This window comes from Triturus cristatus, chromosome 12 (assembly GCF_964204655.1).
Source record: "Triturus cristatus chromosome 12, aTriCri1.1, whole genome shotgun sequence".
NCBI lineage: Eukaryota > Metazoa > Chordata > Amphibia > Caudata > Salamandridae > Triturus > Triturus cristatus.
This window is the reverse complement of record NC_140595.1, coordinates 261,286,506-261,313,782: the sequence shown is the minus strand read 5'-3', so window position 1 is coordinate 261,313,782 and position 27,277 is coordinate 261,286,506.

Here is a 27,277-nt window from a genome sequence, read left to right as displayed (position 1 = left end):
CTTACTCTGGCCTAATGGTTAAAGTCTTAGACTCTTACTCTGGCCTAATGGTTAAGGTCTAGACTCTTATTCTGGACTAATGGTTAAGCTCTTAACTCTTCCTCTGGGCTAATGGGTAAGTTCTTAACTCTTACTCTGACCTAATGGTTAAGGTCTTAGACTCTTACTCTGGCCTAATGGTTAAGGTCACAGACTCTTACTCTTGCCTAATGGTTAAGATCTTAACTCTTACTCTGGCCTAATGGTTAAGGTGTTAACTCTTACTCTGGCCTACTGGTTAAGGTCTTAGACTCTTACACTGGCCTACTGGTTAAGGTCTTTGCTCTTACTCTGGCCTACTGGTTAAGGTCCTAGACTCTTACTCTGGCCTAATGGTTAAGGTCCTAACTCTTACTATTGACTAATGGTTAAGGTCTTAACTCTTACTCTGGCCTAATGGGTAAGGTCTTAGACTCTTACTCTGGCCTACTGGTTAAGGTCGTAACTCTTACTCTGGCCTAATGGGTAAGGTCTTAGACTCTTACTCTGTCCTAATGGTTAACATCTTAGACTCTTACTCTGGCCTAATGGTTAAGGTCTAGACTCTTACTCTGGCCTAATCCGTAAGGTCTTAACTCTTACTATGGCCTAATGGTTAAGGTCTCAGACTCTTACTCTTGCCTAATGGTTAAGGTCTTAACTCTAACTCTGGCCTAATGGTTAAGGTCTTAACTCTTACTTTGGCCTAATGGTTAAGGTCTTAACTCTTACTATTGACTAATGATTAAGGTCTTAACTCTTACTCTGGCCTAATGGTTAAGGTCTTAGACACTTACTCTGTCCTAATGGTTAAGGTCTTAGACTCTTACTCTGGCCTAATGGTTAAGGTCTTAGACTCTTACTCTGGCCTACTGGTTAAGGTCTTAATTCTTACTCTGGCCTAATGGTTAAGGTTTTAACTCTTACTCTGGCCTAATGGTTAAGGTTTTAGACTCTTACTCTGGCCTAATGGTTAAAGTCTTAGACTCTTACTCTGGCCTAATGGTTAAGGTCTTAACTCTTACTCTGGCCTAATGGTTAACGTATTGGACTCTTACTCTGACCTAATGGTTAAGGTCTTGACTCTTACTCTGGCCTAATGGTTAAGGTCTTAGACTCTTACTCTGGCCTAATGGTTAAGGTATTATACTCTTACTCTTGCCTAATGGTTAAGGTCTTAACTCTTACTCTGGCCTGATGGTTAAGGTCTTAGACTCTTACTCTGGCCTAATGGTTAAGGTCTTAACTCTTACTCTGGCCAAATGGTTAAGGTCTTAGACTCTTACTATTGACTAATGGTTAAGGTCTTAACTCTTACTCTGGCCTACTGGTTAAGGTCTTAACTCTTACTCTGGCCTAATGGGTAAGGTCTTAGACTCTTACTCTGTCCTAATGGTTAAGGTCTTAGACTCTTACTCTGGCCTAATGGTTAAGGTCTAGACTCTTACTTAGGCCTAATCCGTACGGTCTTAATTCTTACTATGGCCTAATGGTTAAGGTCTTAACTCTTACTCTGGCCTAATGGTTAAGGTCTTAGACTCTTACTCTGGCCTAATGGTTAAGGTCTTAGACTCTTACTCGGGCCTAATGGTTAAGGTCTAGACTCTTACTCTGGCCTAGTCCGTAAGGTCTTAACTCTTACTATGGCCTAATGGTTAGGGTCTTAACTCTTACTCTGGCCTAACGGTTAAGGTCTTAGACTCTTACTCTGGCCTAATGGTTAAGGTCTTAACTCTTACTCTGGCCTAATGGGTAAGGTCTTAGACTCCTACTCTGGCCTACTGGTTAAGGTCTTAACTCTTACTCTGGCCTAATGGTTAAGGTCTTAACTCTTACTCTGGACTAATGGTTAAGGTCCTAGACTCTCACTCTGGCATAATGGTTAAGGTCTTAACTCTTACTCTGGCCTACTGGTTAAGATCTTAACTCTTACACTGGCCTAATGGTTAAGCTCTTAGACTCTTACTCTGGCCTACTGGTTAAAGTCTTAACTCTTACTCTGGCCTAATGGTTAAGGTTTTAACTCTTACTCTGGCCTAATGGTTGAGGTCTTAGACTGTTACTGTGGCCTAATGGTTAAGGTCTTAACTATTACTCTGGCCTACTGGTTAAGGTGTTAACTCTTACTCTGGCCTAATGGTTAAGGTCTTAGACTCTAACTCTGGCCTACTGGTTAAGGTCTTGACTCTTACTCTGGCCTAATGGTTAAAGTTTTAACTTTTACTCTGGCCTAATGTTTGAGGTCTTAGACTCTTACTCTTGCCTAATGGTTAAGGTCTTACCTCTTACTCTGGCCTAATGGTTAAGGTCTTAGATTCTTACTCTTGCCTAATGGTTAGGTCTTAACTCTTACTCTGGCCTACTGGTTAAGGTCTTAGACTCTTACTGTGGCCTAATGGTTAAGGTCTTAGACTCTTACTCTGGCCTAATGTTAAAGGTCTTAACTCTTACGCTGGCCTAATGGTTAAGGTCTTAGACTCTTACTCTGGCCTAACGGTTAAGGTCTTAGACTCTTACTCTGGCCCAATGGTTAAGGTTTTAGACGTTTACTCTTGCCTAATGGTTAAGGTCTTAACTCTTACTCTGGCCTAAAGGTTAAGGTCTTAGACTCTTACTCTGGCCTACTGGTTAAGGTCTTAATTCTTACTCTGACTTAATGGTTAAGGTTTTAACTCTTGCTCTAGCCTAATGGTTAAGGTTTTAGACTCTTACTCTGGCCTAATGCTTAAAGTCTTAGACTCTTACTCTGGCCTCATGGTTAAGGTCTTAGACTCTTACACTGGCCTGCTGGTTAAGGTCTTTGCTCTTACTTTGGCCTACTGGTTAAGGTCCTAGACTCTTACTCTGGCCTAATGGTTAAGGTCCTAACTATTACTATTGACTAATGGTTATGGTCTTAACTCTTACTCTGGCCTAATTGGTAAGGTCTTAGACTCTTACTCTGGCCTACTGGTTAAGGTCTTAACTCTTACTCTGGCCTAATGGTTAAGGTCTAGACTCTTACTCTGTCCTAATGGTTAAGGTCTTAGACTCTTACTATGGCCTAATGGTTAAGGTCTTAGACTCTTACTATGGCCTAATGGTTAAGGTCTTAGACTCTTACTCTTGCCTAATGGTTAAGGTCTTAACTCTTACTTTGGCCTAATGGTTAAGGTTTTAACTCTTACTCTGTCCTAATTGGTAAGGTCTTAGACTCTTACTCTGGCCTACTGGTTAAGGTCTTAACTCTTACTCTGGCCTAATGGGTAAGGTCTTAGACTCTTACTCTGTCCTAATGGTTAAGATCTTAGACTCTTACTCTGGCCTAATGGTTAAGGTCTAGACTCTTACTCTGGCCTAATCCGTAAGGTCTTAACTCTTACTATGGCCTAATGGTTAAGGTCTTAGACTCTTACTCTTGCCTAATGGTTAAGGTCTTAACTCTAACTCTGGCCTAATGGTTAAGGTCTTAACTCTTACTTTGGCCTAATGGTTAAGGTCTTAACTCTTACTATTGACTAATGATTAAGGTCTTAACTCTTACTCTGGCCTAATGGTTAAGGTCTTAGACACTTACTCTGTCCTAATGGTTAAGGTCTTAGACTCTTACTCTGGCCTAATGGTTAAGGTCTTAGACTCTTACTCTGGCCTACTGGTTAAGGTCTTAATTCTTACTCTGGCCTAATGGTTAAGGTTTTAACTCTTACTCTGGCCTAATGGTTAAGGTTTTAGACTCTTACTCTGGCCTAATGGTTAAAGTCTTAGACTCTTACTCTGGCCTAATGGTTAAGGCCTAACTCTTACTCTGGCCTAATGGTTAACGTATTGGACTCTTACTCTGGCCTAATGGTTAAGGTCTTGACTCTTACTCTGGCCTAATGGTTAAGGTCTTAGACTCTTACTCTGGCCTAATGGTTAAGGTATTATACTCTTACTCTGGCCTAATGGCTAAGGTCTTGACTCTCACTCTGGCCTAATGGTTGAGGTCTAGACTCCTACTCTGGCCTACTGGTTAAGGTCTTAACTCTTACTCTGGCCTAATGGTTAAGGTCTTAGACTCTTACTCTGGCCTAAGGGTTAAGGTCTTAGACTCTTTCTCTGGCCTAATGGTTAAGGTTTTAGACTTTTACTCTTGCCTAATGGTTAAGGTCTTAACTCTTACTCTGGCCTGATGGTTAAGGTCTTAGACTCTTACTCTGGCCTAATGGTTAAGGTCTTAACTCTTACTCTGGCCTAATGGGTAAGGTCTTACTCTGGACTAATGGGTAAGGTCTTAGACTCTTACTCTGGCCTACTGGTTAAGGTCTTAACTCTTACTCTGGCCTAATGGTTAAGGTCTTAACTCTTACTCTGGCCAAATGGTTAAGGTCTTAGACTCTTACTTTGGCCTAATGGTTAAGGTCTAAACTCTTACTATTGACTAATGGTTAAGGTCTTAACTCTTACTCTGGCCTACTGGTTAAGGTCTTAACTCTTACTCTGGCCTAATGGGTAAGGTCTTAGACTCTTACTCTGTCCTAATGGTTAAGGTCTTAGACTCTTACTCTGGCCTAATGGTTAAGGTCTAGACTCTTACTTAGGCCTAATCCGTAAGGTCTTAATTCTTACTATGGCCTAATGGTTAAGGTCTTAACTCTTACTCTGGCCTAATGGTTAAGGTCTTAGACTCTTACTCTGGCCTAATGGTTAAGGTCTTAGACTCTTACTCGGGCCTAATGGTTAAGGTCTAGACTCTTACTCTGGCCTAGTCCGTAAGGTCTTAACTCTTACTATGGCCTAATGGTTAGGGTCTTAACTCTTACTCTGGCCTAACGGTTAAGGTCTTAGACTCTTACTCTGGCCTAATGGTTAAGGTCTTAACTCTTACTCTGGCCTAATGGGTAAGGTCTTAGACTCTTACTCTGGCCTACTGGTTAAGGTCTTAACTCTTACTCTGGCCTAATGGTTAAGGTCTTAACTCTTACTCTGGACTAATGGTTAAGGTCCTAGACTCTCACTCTGGCATAATGGTTAAGGTCTTAACTCTTACTCTGGCCTACTGGTTAAGATCTTAACTCTTACGCTGGCCTAATGGTTAAGCTCTTAGACTCTTACTCTGGCCTACTGGTTAAAGTCTTAACTCTTACTCTGGCCTAATGGTTAAGGTTTTAACTCTTACTCTGGCCTAATGGTTGAGGTCTTAGACTGTTACTGTGGCCTAATGGTTAAGGTCTTAACTATTACTCTGGCCTACTGGTTAAGGTGTTAACTCTTACTCTGGCCTAATGGTTAAGGTCTTAGACTCTAACTCTGGCCTACTGGTTAAGGTCTTAACTCTTACTCTGGCCTAATGGTTAAAGTTTTAACTTTTACTCTGGCCTAATGTTTGAGGTCTTAGACTCTTACTCTTGCCTAATGGTTAAGGTCTTACCTCTTACTCTGGCCTAATGGTTAAGGTCTTAGATTCTTACTCTTGCCTAATGGTTAGGTCTTAACTCTTACTCTGGCCTACTGGTTAAGGTCTTAGACTCTTACTGTGGCCTAATGGTTAAGGTCTTAGACTCTTACTCTGGCCTAATGTTAAAGGTCTTAACTCTTACGCTGGCCTAATGGTTAAGGTCTTAGACTCTTACTCTGGCCTAACGGTTAAGGTCTTAGACTCTTACTCTGGCCCAATGGTTAAGGTTTTAGACGTTTACTCTTGCCTAATGGTTAAGGTCTTAACTCTTACTCTGGCCTAATGGTTAAGGTCTTAGACTCTTACTCTGGCCTACTGGTTAAGGTCTTAATTCTTACTCTGACTTAATGGTTAAGGTTTTAACTCTTGCTCTGGCCTAATGGTTAAGGTTTTAGACTCTTACTCTGGCCTAATGCTTAAAGTCTTAGACTCTTACTCTGGCCTAATGGTTAAGGTCTTAGACTCTTACACTGGCCTGCTGGTTAAGGTCTTTGCTCTTACTCTGGCCTACTGGTTAAGGTCCTAGACTCTTACTCTGGCCTAATGGTTAAGGTCCTAACTATTACTATTGACTAATGGTTATGGTCTTAACTCTTACTCTGGCCTAATTGGTAAGGTCTTAGACTCTTACTCTGGCCTAATGGTTAAGGTCTTAACTCTTACTCTGGCCTAATGGGTAAGGTCTTAGACTCCTACTCTGGCCTACTGGTTAAGGTCTTAACTCTTACTCTGGCCTAATGGTTAAGGTCTTAACTCTTACTCTGGACTAATGGTTAAGGTCCTAGACTCTCACTCTGGCATAATGGTTAAGGTCTTAACTCTTACTCTGGCCTACTGGTTAAGATCTTAACTCTTACGCTGGCCTAATGGTTAAGCTCTTAGACTCTTACTCTGGCCTACTGGTTAAAGTCTTAACTCTTACTCTGGCCTAATGGTTAAGGTTTTAACTCTTACTCTGGCCTAATGGTTGAGGTCTTAGACTGTTACTGTGGCCTAATGGTTAAGGTCTTAACTATTACTCTGGCCTACTGGTTAAGGTGTTAACTCTTACTCTGGCCTAATGGTTAAGGTCTTAGACTCTAACTCTGGCCTACTGGTTAAGGTCTTAACTCTTACTCTGGCCTAATGGTTAAAGTTTTAACTTTTACTCTGGCCTAATGTTTGAGGTCTTAGACTCTTACTCTTGCCTAATGGTTAAGGTCTTACCTCTTACTCTGGCCTAATGGTTAAGGTCTTAGATTCTTACTCTTGCCTAATGGTTAGGTCTTAACTCTTACTCTGGCCTACTGGTTAAGGTCTTAGACTCTTACTGTGGCCTAATGGTTAAGGTCTTAGACTCTTACTCTGGCCTAATGTTAAAGGTCTTAACTCTTACGCTGGCCTAATGGTTAAGGTCTTAGACTCTTACTCTGGCCTAACGGTTAAGGTCTTAGACTCTTACTCTGGCCCAATGGTTAAGGTTTTAGACGTTTACTCTTGCCTAATGGTTAAGGTCTTAACTCTTACTCTGGCCTAAAGGTTAAGGTCTTAGACTCTTACTCTGGCCTACTGGTTAAGGTCTTAATTCTTACTCTGACTTAATGGTTAAGGTTTTAACTCTTGCTCTGGCCTAATGGTTAAGGTTTTAGACTCTTACTCTGGCCTAATGCTTAAAGTCTTAGACTCTTACTCTGGCCTCATGGTTAAGGTCTTAGACTCTTACACTGGCCTGCTGGTTAAGGTCTTTGCTCTTACTCTGGCCTACTGGTTAAGGTCCTAGACTCTTACTCTGGCCTGCTGGTTAAGGTCCTAACTATTACTATTGACTAATGGTTATGGTCTTAACTCTTACTCTGGCCTAATTGGTAAGGTCTTAGACTCTTACTCTGGCCTAATGGTTAAGGTCTTAACTCTTACTCTGGCCTAATGGGTAAGGTCTTAGACTCCTACTCTGGCCTACTGGTTAAGGTCTTAACTCTTACTCTGGCCTAATGGTTAAGGTCTTAACTCTTACTCTGGACTAATGGTTAAGGTCCTAGACTCTCACTCTGGCATAATGGTTAAGGTCTTAACTCTTACTCTGGCCTACTGGTTAAGATCTTAACTCTTACGCTGGCCTAATGGTTAAGCTCTTAGACTCTTACTCTGGCCTACTGGTTAAAGTCTTAACTCTTACTCTGGCCTAATGGTTAAGGTTTTAACTCTTACTCTGGCCTAATGGTTGAGGTCTTAGACTGTTACTGTGGCCTAATGGTTAAGGTCTTAACTATTACTCTGGCCTACTGGTTAAGGTGTTAACTCTTACTCTGGCCTAATGGTTAAGGTCTTAGACTCTAACTCTGGCCTACTGGTTAAGGTCTTAACTCTTACTCTGGCCTAATGGTTAAAGTTTTAACTTTTACTCTGGCCTAATGTTTGAGGTCTTAGACTCTTACTCTTGCCTAATAGTTAAGGTCTTACCTCTTACTCTGGCCTAATGGTTAAGGTCTTAGATTCTTACTCTTGCCTAATGGTTAGGTCTTAACTCTTACTCTGGCCTACTGGTTAAGGTCTTAGACTCTTACTGTGGCCTAATGGTTAAGGTCTTAGACTCTTACTCTGGCCTAATGTTAAAGGTCTTAACTCTTACGCTGGCCTAATGGTTAAGGTCTTAGACTCTTACTCTGGCCTAACGGTTAAGGTCTTAGACTCTTACTCTGGCCCAATGGTTAAGGTTTTAGACGTTTACTCTTGCCTAATGGTTAAGGTCTTAACTCTTACTCTGGCCTAAAGGTTAAGGTCTTAGACTCTTACTCTGGCCTACTGGTTAAGGTCTTAATTCTTACTCTGACTTAATGGTTAAGGTTTTAACTCTTGCTCTGGCCTAATGGTTAAGGTTTTAGTCTCTTACTCTGGCCTAATGCTTAAAGTCTTAGACTCTTACTCTGGCCTCATGGTTAAGGTCTTAGACTCTTACACTGGCCTGCTGGTTAAGGTCTTTGCTCTTACTTTGGCCTACTGGTTAAGGTCCTAGACTCTTACTCTGGCCTAATGGTTAAGGTCCTAACTATTACTATTGACTAATGGTTATGGTCTTAACTCTTACTCTGGCCTAATTGGTAAGGTCTTAGACTCTTACTCTGGCCTACTGGTTAAGGTCTTAACTCTTACTCTGGCCTAATGGTTAAGGTCTAGACTCTTACTCTGTCCTAATGGTTAAGGTCTTAGACTCTTACTATGGCCTAATGGTTAAGGTCTTAGACTCTTACTATGGCCTAATGGTTAAGGTCTTAGACTCTTACTCTTGCCTAATGGTTAAGGTCTTAACTCTTACTTTGGCCTAATGGTTAAGGTTTTAACTCTTACTCTGTCCTAATTGGTAAGGTCTTAGACTCTTACTCTGGCCTACTGGTTAAGGTCTTAACTCTTACTCTGGCCTAATGGGTAAGGTCTTAGACTCTTACTCTGTCCTAATGGTTAAGATCTTAGACTCTTACTCTGGCCTAATGGTTAAGGTCTAGACTCTTACTCTGGCCTAATCCGTAAGGTCTTAACTCTTACTATGGCCTAATGGTTAAGGTCTTAGACTCTTACTCTTGCCTAATGGTTAAGGTCTTAACTCTAACTCTGGCCTAATGGTTAAGGTCTTAGACACTTACTCTGTCCTAATGGTTAAGGTCTTAGACTCTTACTCTGGCCTAATGGTTAAGGTCTTAGACTCTTACTCTGGCCTACTGGTTAAGGTCTTAATTCTTACTCTGGCCTAATGGTTAAGGTTTTAACTCTTACTCTGGCCTAATGGTTAAGGTTTTAGACTCTTACTCTGGCCTAATGGTTAAAGTCTTAGACTCTTACTCTGGCCTAATGGTTAAGGCCTAACTCTTACTCTGGCCTAATGGTTAACGTATTGGACTCTTACTCTGGCCTAATGGTTAAGGTCTTGACTCTTACTCTGGCCTAATGGTTAAGGTCTTAGACTCTTACTCTGGCCTAATGGTTAAGGTATTATACTCTTACTCTGGCCTAATGGCTAAGGTCTTGACTCTCACTCTGGCCTAATGGTTGAGGTCTAGACTCCTACTCTGGCCTACTGGTTAAGGTCTTAACTCTTACTCTGGCCTAATGGTTAAGGTCTTAGACTCTTACTCTGGCCTAAGGGTTAAGGTCTTAGACTCTTACTCTGGCCTAATGGTTAAGGTTTTATACTTTTACTCTTGTCTAATGGTTAAGGTCTTAACTCTTACTCTGGCCTGATGGTTAAGGTCTTAGACTCTTACTCTGGCCTAATGGTTAAGGTCTTAACTCTTACTCTGGCCTAATGGGTAAGGTCTTACTCTGGACTAATGGGTAAGGTCTTAGACTCTTACTCTGGCCTACTGGTTAAGGTCTTAACTCTTACTCTGGCCTAATGGTTAAGGTCTTAACTCTTACTCTGGCCAAATGGTTAAGGTCTTAGACTCTTACTTTGGCCTAATGGTTAAGGTCTAAACTCTTACTATTGACTAATGGTTAAGGTCTTAACTCTTACTCTGGCCTACTGGTTAAGGTCTTAACTCTTACTCTGGCCTAATGGGTAAGGTCTTAGACTCTTACTCTGTCCTAATGGTTAAGGTCTTAGACTCTTACTCTGGCCTAATGGTTAAGGTCTAGACTCTTACTTAGGCCTAATCCGTAAGGTCTTAATTCTTACTATGGCCTAATGGTTAAGGTCTTAACTCTTACTCTGGCCTAATGGTTAAGGTCTTAGACTCTTACTCTGGCCTAATGGTTAAGGTCTTAGACTCTTACTCGGGCCTAATGGTTAAGGTCTAGACTCTTACTCTGGCCTAGTCCGTAAGGTCTTAACTCTTACTATGGCCTAATGGTTAGGGTCTTAACTCTTACTCTGGCCTAACGGTTAAGGTCTTAGACTCTTACTCTGGCCTAATGGTTAAGGTCTTAACTCTTACTCTGGCCTAATGGGTAAGGTCTTAGACTCTTACTCTGGCCTACCCTACTGGTTAAGGTCTTAACTCTTACTCTGGCCTAATGGTTAAGGTCTTAACTCTTACTCTGGACTAATGGTTAAGGTCCTAGACTCTCACTCTGGCATAATGGTTAAGGTCTTAACTCTTACTCTGGCCTACTGGTTAAGATCTTAACTCTTACGCTGGCCTAATGGTTAAGCTCTTAGACTCTTACTCTGGCCTACTGGTTAAAGTCTTAACTCTTACTCTGGCCTAATGGTTAAGGTTTTAACTCTTACTCTGGCCTAATGGTTGAGGTCTTAGACTGTTACTGTGGCCTAATGGTTAAGGTCTTAACTATTACTCTGGCCTACTGGTTAAGGTGTTAACTCTTACTCTGGCCTAATGGTTAAGGTCTTAGACTCTAACTCTGGCCTACTGGTTAAGGTCTTAACTCTTACTCTGGCCTAATGGTTAAAGTTTTAACTTTTACTCTGGCCTAATGTTTGAGGTCTTAGACTCTTACTCTTGCCTAATGGTTAAGGTCTTACCTCTTACTCTGGCCTAATGGTTAAGGTCTTAGATTCTTACTCTTGCCTAATGGTTAGGTCTTAACTCTTACTCTGGCCTACTGGTTAAGGTCTTAGACTCTTACTGTGGCCTAATGGTTAAGGTCTTAGACTCTTACTCTGGCCTAATGTTAAAGGTCTTAACTCTTACGCTGGCCTAATGGTTAAGGTCTTAGACTCTTACTCTGGCCTAACGGTTAAGGTCTTAGACTCTTACTCTGGCCCAATGATTAAGGTTTTAGACGTTTACTCTTGCCTAATGGTTAAGGTCTTAACTCTTACTCTGGCCTAATGGTTAAGGTCTTAGACTCTTACTCTGGCCTACTGGTTAAGGTCTTAATTCTTACTCTGACTTAATGGTTAAGGTTTTAACTCTTGCTCTGGCCTAATGGTTAAGGTTTTAGACTCTTACTCTGGCCTAATGCTTAAAGTCTTAGACTCTTACTCTGGCCTAATGGTTAAGGTCTTAGACTCTTACACTGGCCTGCTGGTTAAGGTCTTTGCTCTTACTCTGGCCTACTGGTTAAGGTCCTAGACTCTTACTCTGGCCTAATGGTTAAGGTCCTAACTATTACTATTGACTAATGGTTATGGTCTTAACTCTTAATCTGGCCTAATTGGTAAGGTCTTAGACTCTTACTCTGGCCTACTGGTTAAGGTCTTAACTCTTACTCTGGCCTAATGGGTAAGATCTTAGACTCTTACTCTGTCCTAATGGTTAAGGTCTTAGACTCTTACTCTGGCCTAATGGTTAAGGTCTAGACTCTTACTCTGGCCTAATCCGTAAGGTCTTAACTCTTACTATGGCCTAATGGTTAAGGTCTTAGACTCTTACTCTTGCCTAATGGTTAAGGTCTTAACTCTTACTCTGGCCTAATGGTTAAGGTCTTAACTCTTACTTTGGCCTAATGGTGAAGGTCTTAACTCTTACTATTGACTAATGGTTAAGGTCTTAACTCTTACTCTATCCTAATGGTTAAGGTCTTAGGCTCTTACTCTGGCCTAATGGTTAAGGTCTTAGACTCTTACTCTTGCCTACTGGTTAAGGTCTTAACTCTTACTCTGGCCTAATGGTTAAGGTCTTAGACTCTTACTCTGGCCTAATGGTTAAGGTCTTAACTCTTACTCTGGCCTAATGGGTAAGGTCTTAGACTCTTACTCTGGCCTACTGGTTAAGGTCTTAATTCTTACTCTGGCCTAATGGTTAAGGTTTTAACTCTTACTCTGGCCTAATTGTTAAGGTTTTTGACTCTTACTCTGGCCTAATGGTTAAAGTCTTAGACTCTTACTCTGGCCTAATGGTTAAGGTCTTGACTCTTACTCTGGCCTAATGGTTAAGGTATTATACTCTTACTCTGGCCTAATGGCTAAGGTCTTGACTCTCACTCTGGCCTAATGGTTGAGGTCTTAACTCTTACTCTGGCCTAATGGTTAAGGTCTTAGACTCTTACTCTGGCCTAAGGGTTAAGGTCTTAGACTCTTACTCTGGCCTAAGGGTTAAGGTCTTAGACTCTTACTCTGGCCTAATGGTTAAGGTTTTAGACTTTTACTCTTGCCTAATGGTTAAGGTCTTAACTCTTACTCTGGCCTAATGGTTAAGGTCTTAGACTCTTACTCTGGCCTAATGGTTAAGGTCTTAACTCTTACTCTGGACTAATTGAAAGGTCTTACTCTGGACTAATGGGTAAGGTCTTAGACTCTTACTCTGGCCTACTGGTTAAGGTCTTAACTCTTACTCTGGCCTAATGGTTAAGGTCTTAACTCTTACTCTGGCCAAATGGTTAAGGTCTTAGACTCTTACTTTGGCCTAATGGTTAAGGTCTAAACTCTTACTATTGACTAATGGTCAAGGTCTTAACTCTTACTCTGGCCTACTGGTTAAGGTCTTAACTCTTACTCTGGCCTAATGGGTAAGGTCTTAGACTCTTACTCTGTCCTAATGGTTAAGGTCTTAGACTCTTACTCTGGCCTAATGGTTAAGGTCTAGACTCTTACCTAGGCCTAGTCCGTAAGGTCTTAACTCTTACTATGGCCTAATGGTTAAGGTCTTAACTCTTACTCTGGCCTAACGGTTAAGGTCTTAGACTCTTACTCTGGCCTAATGGTTAAGGTCTTAACTCTTACTCTGGCCTAATGGGTAAGGTCTTAGACTCTTACTCTGGCCTAATGGTTAAGGTCTTAACTCTTACTCTGGACTAATGGTTAAGGTCCTAGACTCTCACTCTGGCATAATTGTTATGGTCTTAACTCTTACTCTGGCCTACTGGTTAAGGTCTTAGACTCTTACTCTGGCCTAATGGTTAAGGTCTTAACTCTTACTCTGGCCTACTGGTTAAGATCTTAACTCTTACTCTGGCCTAATGGTTAAGCTCTTAGACTCTTACTCCGGCCTACTGGTTAAAGTCTTAACTCTTACTCTGGCCTAATGGTTAAGGTTTTAACTCTTACTCTGGCCTAATGGTTGAGGTCTTAGACTCTTACTGTGGCCTAATGGTTAAGGTCTTAACTCTTACTCTGGCCTACTGGTTAAGGTGTTAACTCTTAGTCTGGCCTAATGGTTAAGGTCTTAGACTCTTACTCTGGCCTACTGGTTAAGGTCTTAACTCTTACTCTGGCCTAATGGTTAAAGTTTTAACTTTTACTCTGGCCTAATGTTTGAGGTCTTAGACTCTTACTCTTGCCTAATGGTTAAGGTCTTACCTCTTACTCTGGCCTAATGGTTAAGGTCTTAGACTCTTACTCTTGCCTAATGGTTAAGGTCTTAACTCTTACTCTGGCCTACTGGTTAAGGTCTTAGACTCTTACTGTGGCCTAATGGTTAAGGTCTTAGGCTCTTACTCTGGCCTAATGTTAATGGTCTTAACTCTTACGCTGGCCTAATGGTTAAGGTCTTAGACTCTTACTCTGGCCTAACGGTTAAGGTCTTAGACTCTTACTCTGGCCCAATGGTTAAGGTTTTAGACGTTTACTCTTGCCTAATGGTTAAGGTCTTAACTCTTACTCTGGCCTAATGGTTAAGGTCTTAGACTCTTACTCTGGCCTACTGGTTAAGGTCTTAATTCTTACTCTGACTTAATGGTTAAGGTTTTAACTCTTGCTCTGGCCTAATGGTTAAGGTTTTAGACTCTTACTCTGGCCTAATGCTTAAAGTCTTAGACTCTTACTCTGGCCTAATGGCTAAGGTCTTAGACTCTTACACTGGCCTGCTGGTTAAGGTCTTTGCTCTTACTCTGGCCTACTGGTTAAGGTCCTAGACTCTTACTCTGGCCTAATGGTTAAGGTCCTAACTATTACTATTGACTAATGGTTAAGGTCTTAACTCTTACTCTTGCCTAATGGTTAAGATCTTAACTCTTACTCTGGCCTAATGGTTAAGGTGTTAACTCTTACTCTGGCCTAATGGTTAAGGTCTTAGACTCTTACACTGGCCTACTGGTTAAGGTCTTTGGTCTTACTCTGGCCTACTGGTTAAGGTCCTAGACTCTTACTCTGGCCTAATGGTTAAGGCCCTAACTCTTACTATTGACTAATGGTTAAGGTCTTAACTCTTACTCTGGCCTAATGGGTAAGGTCTTAGACTCTTACTCTGGCCTACTGGTTAAGGTCTTAACTCTTACTCTGGCCTAATGGGTAAGGTCTTAGACTCTTACTCTGTCCTAATGGTTAAGATCTGAAGGACTGGGTTATTCTTAAGACCCAGCGGTGCCAGGGAACAACACCTGAAACCTTCGTGGGTTACCTGTTCTGGCGTACCAAACACAGAGACACAGGACACTTCCAGCGACGTCAGAGATCAGCGTTTATTTACTGCAGGGATACAGAGGTCACAAGAAGTACACAACGTGTAGGTTCTCGGAGACTGCTTCAAATTCGTAGAAGTGGATCGCTCCTTTTATACAGGTTTTGGCCATAGCACAGTATGGTGAACAAAAGGTTACAACTCAGTTCCCACAATAAACTTCAACAGGGTCGCGTTCATATTTCAAGAGGCCGGAACATAATTACAACAGTCTTGCCGGTTCCCAACTGTAAAAACATATCCCCTCCGCAATAAACACATTCCATCCTAACCATAAACACATTAAGAGGAAGGACGAAAAACAGATGTAAGGAAGGGACAAGGATGCACAACAGGTTAGAAAAGAGTATGAGGGCAATAGAGGAAACTCGATAGAGGGGTCAAAGACCTCGTTTCTAATGTATGCGTGGCTGAAACAATAGACCGGAGCGGCAAGATGAGCCTCGAGCAGGGCCATCTGCCTTAGTCGTGTCATTTCCCTCATCGTAAAAGTCACCTCAAAGGAACACGTGTCCTTCGTGTAAGCTTGAGAGTTCCAGGGTCACGAAGCGGACAAAAGCCCGTTCGCTGGCTACCTGAGGGCAAGAAACAAAATGGACGCTGTATCTAAAATGGAACCCGAGGGTTCGGATGAACGAACCCAAAAATGAGGCGAACCATACGTGGCTGTATTGCGAAACTTCGTACACCCACTATACTCGTCATTTGCGGTTCATAGATACCAAACTCATCCATATTCGTCACCACTAAAAAGTGGCGTCCCGTCTCACACGGAACCTCAGACGCTCCTTTTGCCCTCATGTAGGCAAGCACTAGTCAAGATCGGAATCTATATCAATATTCATCAGATCGTTCAGCTGCTGCTGGAACATCATTCTATTCATCAATGTCTCCTTAGTAACAGATGGCCGCCTTATACACGTCGCAGCACATAGGCCACATAAGGCAGGACCACACTGTACACAAAGACAACACGTGAACAGAAACGCTACAACAGCCCCTACGATCATTAGAATCTTCCAACCCCAGGTTGACATCAGGCCCCAAAACCATCCTAGGAGCGTCCAATTACCTTCGTCCACGTGTATGGACTCGGAAATCTTGTGCAACTTCGAGATGGCTTGATAAACAGTTGGAGCATTGTCAGGAATAAAAATGCAACAACTCGAATGGATAATTTTACACACGCCCCCTCTATCTGCAAGAACAACGTCTAGAACCATACGGTTCTGCAACGTCATGAGTCTATCCGCCTGTAGTTCAGCTGTTAGATTACCAAGGGCATTTGCAGTAATATTAGCAGTCGACTCTACCACACGGGTCAACTGTCTTAGGTTCCTACTATTAACCATAGGTCCCCAAAACGGCAAGAAACCCTTAAAGGAGTCTCCTGCTTCTTGACCAGCAGTATCCTCTTTGCTAATGACGCCTCTCACGACTCTAGTTTTGTGGTAGTCCGAAGCAACTGTGAAGGTCGGAGGTAAAAGATTCGCAATATAACAGGTACCCGAAAAGTCGCGGGGTAACCATGTATATGCGCGTTCATAACACACAAAATAGGTGCCCTTAGCAGTCAGAAAAACAGGGGAAGAGAGCATCGGTAGGACATACGTTTCAGTGCAAGCACTGTTCCCAAGTTGTGCTCTCGGATTTCGACCCAAACCCTGCAAGCAGAAATTTCCAAGGTGCGGTACAATCCATATTGGGGACGAGCTCTTAAGTTGTCTATCACCCACTGACGTACTATACTCAGTCTCACTCAGGTCTTTATAGGCCTGTACTTCCTCATCTGGAATGAGTGATGCATCAAAAACATCTCTATCCAGATCTGCTATGGCTATCGCCAAAGGCTTGTGGTACGGCCCAGGACCAAAGTTGACAGACCGTGGCTCTCGACTGGGGTAGGAATCTAGTGCACTGCGGAACATAGTTTGGAATGCTCGAGCTGAACCCTGGGAGCTGTATGGAAGGACCAAATACGGAATACCCCTATCCATAGTGTGTGGCATTAACCCACATACCCAACAATTGGTAGTATTCACCACCAACTGATGCTGATGTAGGAGTTGAACAAAGGAATTATTCATGAATTCCGCACGTCTAACCTGCTCATGTTGAGGCAAAGGATGAAAGGAATGTGGGGAGACAGTGGTGAGGGAACTTAGATTAAGAGAAGAGGTAGGTGAAACAGAAGGCAAGAATTGCGATACTCCGAAATACACTCCACCCACCAATAACATAGATACAGTTAGGAACAATAGAAACACCTGAAACAGAAAACATTTTGTTCGTACAACCCTCCATAACTCTGATCTCTGTGCTGACACCCTTTCTTCGTCCACTAGCTTAGAGAATGCCATCCTCTACAAACCGTCCGTGACGTACTTGACGCACTTCGTTCTGAGTAGCGATTATCAATCCCCAGGAGTTCCCAGAGATCGACAAAAGTAACCAACCTAGCGTCAGAAACCTGCTAGGCAGAAAGAAGTACCCGCACGGCCCTACGGTGACCCGGATGGCGAGGTTTCCTCGAAACGTTCAAATTTATTACAAGTCTCTTAGCAGTGGAAAGCACAAAAACTCAGAAAGAAAGGATGTAATTGTCCATAATATTCGTAACATAAAAAACCACTATACTGTTAATTTTTATTAGTCCTTGAACGAAGAAAGTATCGACTTCTTCCAGGTCGAGTTTGCTCTACGAACAATTGTTCAGCTGGCGCAACAGTGTTCAATGAAGCAGATGACGAGTCGGACCTTGGGTTCTCTACTACTAATGACTCCACCTGTGGATCTGGCAATGACGAATCCTCCTCCACAAGTTGAGCGTCGCTAAATGGCACAAAGCGCAAAGGAGTCTCAGTTTCTTGAGCCGAAATCCCAGTTCTCACCCAACCGTCGGTTGGTAAGGGGATCGGTACCTTCTTTGTGTGGCTGGCATGCACCCAATTTTTCCGGCCCTCCAGTCGAACCGCTGTCCTCGTCGTCAACAAGACTTGGTGAGGTCCGACGAATCTTGGCTCCAAATTACGCTTTCGACCAAAGTTTCGGGTAACCACCCAGTCTCCTGGCCGGAGCTGGTGTCCAGGACCCTCTGTCTGCGCTGGTAGAGCTTCAAAGACCTGTTGATGAATTAACCGTAGTTTAGTGGTCAAATCATGCAAGTAATCGATCAACATTGGATATTCAAGACTATCAAAAGCCCTAGGCCTCGGGACTCCCCAAATATTCGCAGGGCGACCGAACACAATCTCATATGGGCTGAGCCCTACTCGAGAGTGTACAGTCGCTCTGGTCGATAGGAGAGCCAGAGGCAAGGCATCAGGCCATGACAGACCAGTCGTAGCTTGAATCTTAGCGAGTTTCAGCTTCAGGGTACCATTGTACCCTTCAACCAGACCCGCTGCCTGAGGATGATTAGCACTGTGGAATTTCTGACGAATTCCAAGGCCCTTACACACACTCTGCATTACACTTCCCACAAACTCACTTCCATTATCCGACCACACAATCCGCGGCATTCCATACCTAGGAAAGTACTCCTTCAGCAGGATTTTTGCTGTGGACAGGGCAGTGTTATCCTTAAGAGGATAGGCCTCAATCCATCTGGAGAACGCGCAAACCACAACCAAAACATACTTCAGATTATTGCATCTCTCCATATGGATGAAGTCCAGCTGGATAACCTCAAAGGGACAGGCAGGAGGAGCGAAATGACCAGGTGGAGTGGGGGTGCCTTTTCCGGGATTGTGCATCAAACACACCATACAATTCTTAACCACTCTTTCGGCACACTTAGCGATACCATCATTCCTCCATACAGGAGACAAGAACTTACATATTCCTTTCGCACTAATATGTGACAGCCCATGAGCCATCGTCACAACAGCTAATACATACGCGTCTGGTAACATCCACCTCTGACATTCCGTCAGGTCAACCCAACATCCATGCATATCCAATTTCCCTGTACTTTCTTTCCACTTGGTCTTTTCAGCTTCAGTAGCTTCGTTCTGAATTGCTTTCACACTTTCAACAGTATTTTCACACATACCCGTCTCCGCCGGCCACCTCACTGAATTCGTGACATACATTCGAGTCGCAATATTCTTAGCCGTTTCCTTAGCAATCTCATCCGCAAATGCATTACCACGACCAACATCATCCGTCACTTTCCGATGTGCACTACATTTGACGATCGCCACTTGTTTAGGCAACGTAAGTGCATCCAAAAGATCATTCACGAGATGCCCGTGCTGGATCTTTGTACCATGCGATGTCATAAATCCTCTTTCTCTCCACAATCTTCCGAAGTTGTGCGCAACACCGAATGCATACTGACTGTCGGTAAACACATTCACTCGCTTTCCTTTCGACAGAACACACGCTCTTGTCAATGCAATTAATTCTGCCGCTTGTGCTGAATTCTGGTTCAATCTCGCAGTTTCCACAACCGTGCTCAACGTCACTACAGCATACGCAGTCGTCACATCACCATTCGGCAATTTGAAGCAAGAGCCATCCACATACAAAGTACCATCGGGATCTGACAAGGGAGTGTTTTTCAGGTCCACCCGACCTTTTGTTTCTTCCTCAGTCCGTAAATAACAATCATGGGGCAGCACATCATCTGATTCCATATTAATCGGCAACAATGTCGCCGGATTCAGTACATTACAACGCTTGATCTGTATATGACTTGCCAAAAGGGTCAGCTCGTACCCAGACAACCTTGCACTCGTCAGATGTTGAGTCTTTGTCCTATTCAAGAGCGTATCAACTGCATGCGGAACCATTACTATGAGCATATTGTCCATGACCAGACCTGCAGACTGCCGAATAGACGCCGCAGCTGCCGCTGTCGCCCTCAAGCAACTTGGCAACGCTCTAGCCACCGGGTCTAAGGTCGAGGAAAAATATGCACACGGACGCTGCTTATCACCAAATTGTTGCGTTAGAACACTCAACGCACAACCGTCCCTCTCATGGACGTATAATGTGAAAGGCTTGCTGTAATCAGGAGTACCTAACACAGGAGCCGAACACAGCGCATCACGTAGTTCAGAAAAACTTTTCTGGCATTCCTCCGTCCAAGGCAAAGGAGTTGAAACGTCCTTGCACGTGAGAGCTACCAATGGCTTCGCTAACAGTGAAAAGTTCGGGATCCACTGTCTGCAGTATGATGTGATACCTAAAAAGGCACGCACATCTCTCTGAGTTGCTGGCACAGTCATTCGAGCAATTGCTGCAATTCGTTCAGGGGTCAACCTTCTTCCCGCCTTTGACAATAAGTGACCGAGATAGGTAACTTCTTGACAACAATATTGTAGTTTGGAAGGGGACACTTTATGATGTAAAGCGCAGAGATGCTGTAACAAAGACACTGTAGCGGCTCTACAGAGCTGTTCAGTGTCAGCAGCAACCAACAGATCATCAACGTACTGAATCAAGGCTGCACCAGCCGGTAACACAAACGCATCAAGTTGACTCTTTAGAGCTTGGCTGTAGATTGATGGACTCTCACAGTAGCCCTGTGGAGCGCGTTTGAATCTGAAGCTACGACCACCTAATGAGAAACCGAACAAGTCTCTGCTTTCCTCAGCAATCGGAATGCTAAAGAACGCATTCTTCAGATCGATGACCGAGAACCATGATGCAGTGGCTGGAATCAGAGTCAGTAAAGCTGTAATGTCTGGCACCACAGGAAACTGCGGAACGACGACTTTATTTACCTCCCGTAAGTCGATAACTAGACGATACACGGGAGGCTTGGAGGGATCCGTTCGTTTCAGAATAGGCAACACGGGACTATTGCACACATTACCTCGTGTCTCCTCAATAACATCTTTGCCGATCAGATCGTAAATGATCGCTAACAGTGCCCTTTCACCATCAAGGGAAATACGATACTGAGGTATACGTGGCAAACGCGCACCAACTTTTAGTTGGACAACATAAGGTGGTATATCCAACAGGCCCACGTCATTGGGACCTGTCGCCCACAAGGAGTCTGGAAGAGATCTCAATTCCGATGGGAGCTTGTCGATCGATAAATACATAGGGGAAATCACGCTCTTACCCAACGTAAGCTCCACACCCGTAGGAGAACAGTACAAAGTCGCATGTAACCTTTTCAACAAATCTAAGCCCAAAAGATTCTCACCACAACCAGTAGTCAAAATCAAAGGAGCTTCCAGCTCATGAGACCCAATTGTAAGGGGCAAAGGGCTAGAAACTGGATTGCTAACGGGGGCGCCAGAAAATCCAACGGAAACATTCGTTAAGCCAGACAAAGGCGCGCCAGGGAGTTTCGAATGCATGATGGAACTTTTTGCTGCACCAGTGTCCAACAGAAAAGGCTCAACAACGCCCAAAGTGGCTACTGCAACATAAGGCCCTCTCTGATCAACCGGAACTGATACTTCTCCCTTCCTTTGTCTATGGCTGTCCTAGTAGATACCATCCGCATCAACATCACACTCAGCATAGCAGTCATCCACATGATACTGTGCAGACCGACCGGACGGCAGGTCGCGCCGATCGAAACAATTTTGCGAGTCCGCAGACGTTGAAAAACGGTCAGCCTGATTCTGAGTAACTCCACGACCTCTACCACGGGAAGCCTGTTGAGGGCCACTACGACCTCCTCGAGCCGACACACCATTGTTCCTATCACGGAGAACCGGACAGTCAAACTTCAAATGGCCCTCCCCACGACAATATGCACATTGATTATATCCCAACACAAAGCGAGGTGCGGGAGAAGCATTTCGCGTCTGCGATCTGGAAAACTGTGATTGCGATCTGTTTGGCTGCTGTGTATCACTGAAATTCGAACGCGGTGGATAGGCTTGCTGCAACAAGACCTTAGTTTTGAGATCCTTCGTTTTCTTTTCTGCACGCTCACTTTCCTCTTTGTCTCTATTCTCGTAATATTGGGCCGTAGCCAATATTTGGGCAGTGGTAGAAACAGCCCACGCACTCTCAGAATTCTTCAACTTGTTGCTAAGGTCGGGCAACAAATTTGATACAAACTTATCAACGAACAGCCGCTGACCACCCTCGGAGCCCATGTCCTGACCACTATGATCAATGAACGCTTCCTCAAATCTCGTAAAGAAATCAGAAACACTTTCATCCCTCTTTTGCTTGCACGCTGATAATTTGTCCCAATTGACGCGCATCGCTGGCATAAGCGTTTTCATGAGGGTAATTATCCTCTGGGGCAAAGCCACAATAATCTGTTCAGGTTTAGCCCCACCGACCTGCCGGGCATCTGCCGCTGTAAGGGCAGCCCAGTCACCGCCTAACTCGGCTACGTGATTCTCGTGACGAATTTGCGCCCAAATCGGCTGAGGCACCACATTGCCAAACAACATATCAATATCGGCTAGGTTCATAACAGTAGCATCCACCAATTGGGACAGCTCCTTATAATAACCCGCAGGATTCTTACGGGGATCAGGTAGGGATTGTTTCACTTGCAAAACTTCCGATCGCTTCCAAGGGAGGTGTATCCACACTCTCTGGAAATGGCCTGGGACAGCAGGGACAGCAGTAGGATCACCTGGCATCCATACCGGGGGAACTTCCCGCATGGGATATTGACCAGGTTGTGCCATCCATTCCGCAGTCGCGTCCTTAAACAGCGCACGTGGTTGCACTGTACATCGAAAGGATAACAAGCGTTCCAGAGCCTCTCGAACTTTGTCACCTACGATTATACCCGTGGCAAACCGAAGCTGTAGCTCGGAAACCTCAGGTGGTATATCATCAGCTATATCATCGTCCCACTCCTCTTTCAATGACTTACACAATTCTTCGAACACAAATCGTTGCGTGGGCACATTAAACTGAGAAAACGTTTCAAACACTACACGTGGGGTGTATTTAACAGGGTTACGAATCCATCTACGTGCCGTTTTCACCAACGATTCACGTTCCCTACCATCAGGAAGCTGACTGCGTCTTTGAGCAACATCTGAAAGAGTCGAGCCAAGTATCGGCCCAAAGAGCGGAGAATAAAGAGACGCAACAGCAGTCAAGAGACGACTACGAACAAAAGGAGAAGAGGACGAAGATGCAGGCGTAGCAGCCATAGGGGTGGAAACAGTAGAAGTAGACGCAGCAGCAGGAGTAGCGGGAACGACAGGCTGAGGAGGGACTTGGAAAGGCGCAGTAGGGAGAGAAGCCGGAACAAGAGGATGTACGATCTGTGGCCCAAGGGGATTCGGGAGTACGGGAGGAACGGCGGGCTGACCAGCAGCCGCCAAAACAGCGGGTTGAGGAAGAGGTGGACGAACGGGACCCATAACATCGGGAGCATAGGGAGGTGGCAATTTCATCAGATAAGACAAGAGCGAATCCTCCATCGATTCTTCTCCTGTCTTATCGATCGTAGAAGGTAGCGCCGGATAACATTTGTCCACTGCCATGTGGTGAAGCCGAGCACTAACTTCCTGCTCTTTCTCATCTTTGTCTAACTGATACTGTTCAGCATTCCGCATCACCGTAATAACACCTTCTCGTTTATTTTTCTTATTCTGTTTGATTTCTTTCTGTTTGGCCTCTTTCCGCCATAACCGGAAGGAATCAAACATGGCCGGCCTAGCTTTCTTTTTAAATAATTTAGCTTCCAAGTTATCTAAAATGGCAGTCTCGAAACTACCATGAGGTGGCCAACTAAGGACGCCATCCTTTTTAGTGTAACAAACCCAATATTCATTATATACGATAGGACCCACGCCATGACGACTATAGAGCTCATAAAGCGGAGTTCCAGCCGGAGGTATCGGACATGAATCCTCCAGCCGGGAATCCATGCTGCAACATTTAAGAAACCCAAACAAAGTACTACGGCCAGGCATCGTGCACACTAACCGAGTATACAAACTTCAAGGGCTATCGAATTACGATGTCCTCGCAAAAAATGCGAGACCCTCGGTTTTTGGCAATTGCAATCGTCAAATAAAACCCAACAACTAAGAACCACGAATGCTATGGAACCATGCAAACAACAAAGCAACACTGGGAGCGACCCACAAATACTTAACTGAGAGAACAATGGCGTCACCAGGAAGGCCCGTTGATCGTCTCGCCGTACAAAGGACTACGCCAGGCGCCAAAACAGGTCGACAGTCAGGGCATCGGTCCGTCGCAGCCGTCAGGAGGCGGGGATCTTCGCGGGAAAAGACGTCGGGCCACTTATTTCGACAACTGGATCGATGAAGCGGGGTGCACCTTCCCTCGGAGATTTCACACGAAGTTCCTCACGATCGTCGGGCTTTGGACCGGTACCGTTGATGTCGCCCAACGTTGGGCGCCAACTGAAGGACTGGGTTATTCTTAAGACCCAGCGGTGCCAGGGAACAACACCTGAAACCTTCGTGGGTTACCTGTTCTGGCGTACCAAACACAGAGACACGGGACACTTCCAGCGACGTCAGAGATCAGCGTTTATTTACTGCAGGGATACAGAGGTCACAAGAAGTACACAACGTGTAGGTTCTCGGAGACTGCTTCAAATTCGTAGAAGTGGATCGCTCCTTTTATACAGGTTTTGGCCATAGCACAGTATGGTGAACAAAAGGTTACAACTCAGTTCCCACAATAAACTTCAACAGGGTCGCGTTCATATTTCAAGAGGCCGGAACATAATTACAACAGTCTTGCCGGTTCCCAACTGTAAAAACATATCCCCTCCGCAATAAACACATTCCATCCTAACCATAAACACATTAAGAGGAAGGACGAAAAACAGATGTAAGGAAGGGACAAGGATGCACGAAAAGAGTATGAGGGCAATAGAGGAAACTCGATAGAGGGGTCAAAGACCTCGTGTCTAATGTATGCGTGGCTGAAACAATAGACCGGAGCGGCAAGATGAGCCTCGAGCAGGGCCATCTGCCTTAGTCGTGTCATTTCCCTCATCGTAAAAGTCACCTCAAAGGAACACGTGTCCTTCGTGTAAGCTTGAGAGTTCCAGGGTCACGAAGCGGACAAAAGCCCGTTCGCTGGCTACCTGAGGGCAAGAAACAAAATGGACGCTGTATCTAAAATGGAACCCGAGGGTTCGGATGAACGAACCCAAAAATGAGGCGAACCATACGTGGCTGTATTGCGAAACTTCGTACACCCACTATACTCGTCATTTGCGGTTCATAGATACCAAACTCATCCATATTCGTCACCACTAAAAAGTGGCGTCCCGTCTCACACGGAACCTCAGATCTTAGACTCTTACTCTGGCCTAATGGTTAAGGTCTAGACTCTTACTCTGGCCTAATCCGTAAGGTCTTAACTCTTACTATGGCCTAATGGTTAAGGTCTTAGACTCTTACTCTTGCCTAATGGTTAAGGTCTTAACTCTAACTCTGGCCTAATGGTTAAGGTCTTAACTCTTACTTTGGCCTAATGGTTAAGGTCTTAACTCTTACTATTGACTAATGATTAAGGTCTTATCTCTTACTCTGGCCTAATGGTTAAGGTCTAAGACTCTTACTCTTGCCTAATGGTTAAGGTCTTAACTCTTACTCTGGCCTAATGGTTAAGGTCTTAACTCTTACTTTGGACTAATGGTTAAGGTCTTAGACTCTCACTCTGCCATAATGGTTAAGGTCTTAACTCTTACTCTGGCCTAATAGCTAAGGTCTTAGACTCATACTCTGGCCTAATGGTTAAGGTCTTAACTCTTACTCTGGCCTACCGGTTAAGGTCTTAACTGTTACTCTGGCCTAATAGCTAAGGTCTTAGACTCGTACTCTGGCCTAATGGTTAAGGTCTTAACTCTTACTCTGGCCTAATAGCTAAGGTCTTAGACTCGTACTATGGCCTACAGGTAAGGTCTTAACTCTTACTCTGGCCTAATAGCTTAGGTCTTAGACTCAGTACTCTGGCCTAATGGTTAAGGTCTTAAGTCTTACTGTGGCCTAATAGCTAAGGTCTTAACTCTTACTCTGGCCTTATAGCTAAGGTCTAAGACTCATACTCTGGCCTAATGGTTAAGGTCTTAACTCTTACTCTGGCCTAATAGCTAAGGTCTTAGACTCGTACTCTGGCCTAATAGCTAAGGTCTTAGACTCGTACTCTGGCCTAATGGTTAAGGTCTTAACTCTTACTCTGGCCTAATAGCTAAGGTCTTAGACTCGTACTCTGGCCTAATAGCTAAGGTCTTAACTTTTACTCTGGCATACTGGTTAAGGTCTTAACTCTTACTCTGGCCTACTGGTTAAGGTCTTAACTCTTACTCTGGCCTAATATCTAAGGTCTTAGACTCGTACTATGGCCTACTGGTTAAGGTCTTAACTCTTACTCTGGCCTAATAGCTAAGGTCTTAGACTCGTACACTGGCCTAATGGTTAAGGTCTTAACTCTTACTCTGACCTACTGGTTAAGGTCTTAACTCTTACTCTGGCCTAATGGTTAAGGTCTTAACTCTTACTCTGGACTAATGGTTAAGGTCTTAGACTCTCACTCTGGCCTAATGGTTAAGGTCTTGACTCTTACTCTGGCCTAATGGTTAAGGTCTTATCTCTTACTCTGGCCTAATGGTTAAGGTCTAAGACTCTTACTCTTGCCTAATGGTTAAGGTCTTAACTCTTACTCTGGCCTAATGGTTAAGGTCTTAACTCTTACTTTGGCCTAATGGTTAAGGTCTTATCTCTTACTCTGGCCTAATGGTTAAGGTCTAAGACTCTTCCTCTTGCCTAATGGTTAAGGTCTTAACTCTTACTCTGGCCTAATGGTTAAGGTCTTAACTCTTACTTTGGACTAATGGTTAAGGTCTTAGACTCTCACTCTGCCATAATGGCTAAGGTCTTAACACTTACTCTGGCCTACTGGTTAAGGTCTTAGACTCTTACTCTGGCCTACTGGTTAAAGTCTTAACTCTTACTCTGGCCTAATGGTTAAGGTTTTAACTCTTCCTCTGGCCTAATGGTTGATGTCTTAGACTCTTACTCTGGCCTAATGGTTAAGGTCTTAACTCTTACTCTGACCTAATGGTTAAGGTCTTAGACTCTTACTCTGGCCTAATGGTTAAGGTCTTGACTCTTACTCTGGCCTAATGGTTAAAGTCTTAGACTCTTACTCTGGCCTAATGGTTAAGGTCTAGACTCTTATTCTGGACTAATGGTTAAGCTCTTAACTCTTCCTCTGGGCTAATGGGTAAGTTCTTAACTCTTACTCTGACCTAATGGTTAAGGTCTTAGACTCTTACTCTGGCCTAATGGTTAAGGTCACAGACTCTTACTCTTGCCTAATGGTTAAGATCTTAACTCTTACTCTGGCCTAATGGTTAAGGTGTTAACTCTTACTCTGGCCTAATGGTTAAGGTCTTAGACTCTTACACTGGCCTACTGGTTAAGGTCTTTGCTCTTACTCTGGCCTACTGGTTAAGGTCCTAGACTCTTACTCTGGCCTAATGGTTAAGGTCCTAACTCTTACTATTGACTAATGGTTAAGGTCTTAACTCTTACTCTGGCCTAATGGGTAAGGTCTTAGACTCTTACTCTGGCCTACTGGTTAAGGTCTTAACTCTTACTCTGGCCTAATGGGTAAGGTCTTAGACTCT